Genomic DNA, 2,044 nt, shown 5'->3' with positions numbered 1-2,044 from the left:
TCTGCAGTTCTCCGGAGAATTACGAACGACCCCGTCCCCCCCCCCCCCACCCCCAACACTGCCACCAATGTTTCACTAAAGTCATTGCTCTGCCTGCAGTTTTGCGGCAAATGGCTGAAGCCCATTGAAACGTGTGAAATTGTAATCATAGCTGTCTCTGGATGGGTGTAATTAATGTGCTCTATCACAGGGATTTTGATGGCCAGTGTGGAGTGTGTGGGGAGCCAAGCCAGCGAAGTACGTCGGCTAAATGATGTGCTATTACATGGAGTGTTTGGTCATTTGTAATGGCGTGCGGCGCGGAATGCGCGATGAGCAGAGAGGAATGTCCTCCTGGAGCTATCATCATTGTGTTCATTAATTGCATTGTTGATGGCGAGCTGGCAGCGCGGCAGGTTGGATGTGATGAGTGTTTGTGTGACAGGAAGAGCCCACAAGCCTGGCTTTTACCAGGAATTCAGACTGTGAAGAATGCCTGGTGGAAATTCTACCTGGCGCGTGTTCTTCAGAGTTTAACCTGAAGTGTTTAATTCCTTAAAACCTGCCTGCGCTGCCCGCAGATTGATTGATCTAACAACGCGGCCATTAGTAGACCGTATAGTGGAGGATGTTGTGCTTAAGTGATGGTTTCTGTAAACACGAGGTCGACTCGGAGATAAGGAACGGCAGCAAGAGGAAGACTGATAGCTTTGCAGGAGTTCAACCATCAGTGTGCGGGCTGGGCACGTCTCCATTCAGATAAATTGGGATAGGCAATATGGGGTTGTGCATTCTGAGATGGAATAAATACATCTTGTGTTGGATGCACTAGCACAGCTAAACATGACAAACAAACATTAGTGTGGTTGATAAAGCAAAGGAATGATGGAGAATAGTCTTTCTGTACATGCTCTCTAGTGTTCATATAATTTTTGTGGGGATTTTCTGATAGATGCATCTTTTGGGGAGAACAAGCTAAATGACGGTGAACTCTACTAAGTAGCTTAATAATATGATCGGAGAAACCAAATGTTCACGTACATTAAATAAAAATATTAATTCCTATTATTTTATATACAAACCGGATTCCAAAAAAGTTGGGACACTAAACAAATTGTGAATAAAAACTGAATGCAATGATTTGGAGATGGCAAATGTCAATATTTTATTCGTAATATAACATAGATGACAGGTCAAAAGTTTAATCTGAGTAAATGTAACATTTTAAAGGAAAAATGTTGATTCAAAATTTCACAGTGTCAACAAATCCCAAAAAAGTTGGGACAAGTAGCAATAAGTGGCTGGAAAAAGGAAATTGAGCATATAATGAACAGCTGGAAGACCAATTAACACTAATTAGGTCAATTGACAACATGATTGGGTATAAAAAGAGCTTCTCAGAGTGTCAGTGTCTCTCAGAAGCCAAGATTGTAAGAGGATCACCAATTCCACCAATGTTGCGCAGAAAGATAGTGCAGCAATACCAGAATGGTGTTACCCAGCGTAAAATAGCAAAGACTTTTAAGTTATCATCATCAACCGTGCATAACATCATCAAAAGATTCAGAGAATCTGGAACAATCGCTGTGCGTAAGGGTCAAGGCCGTAAAACTCTACTGGATGCTCGTGATCTCCGGGCCCTTAAACGTCACTGCACCTCAAACAGGAATGCCACTGTCAAGGAAATAACAGAATGGGCTCAGGAATACTTCCAGAAAGCATTGTCAGTGAACACAATCCACCGTGCCATCTGCCGTTGCCAGCTGAAACTCTACAGTGCAAAGAGGAAGCCATTTCTAAGCAAGCTCCACAAGCTCAGACGTTTGCACTGGGCCAGGGGTCATTTAAAATGGAGTGTGGCAAAATGGAAGACTGTTCTGTGGTCAGATGAGTCACGATTTGAAGTTCTTTATGGAACACTGGGACGCCATGTCATCCGGACCAGAGAGGACAAGGATAGCCCAAGTTGTTATCAACGCTCCGTTCAGAAGCCTGCATCACTGATGGTATGGGGTTGCATGAGCGCTTGTGGCATGGGCAGCTTGCATGTCTGGAAAGGCACCAT

The sequence above is a fragment of the Nematolebias whitei genome, chromosome 23 (assembly GCF_014905685.2).
Source record: "Nematolebias whitei isolate Nwh7 chromosome 23, NemWhi1, whole genome shotgun sequence".
In the NCBI taxonomy this organism is placed as follows: Eukaryota; Metazoa; Chordata; class Actinopteri; order Cyprinodontiformes; family Rivulidae; genus Nematolebias; species Nematolebias whitei.
Note: the sequence above shows the minus strand (reverse complement) of the source record.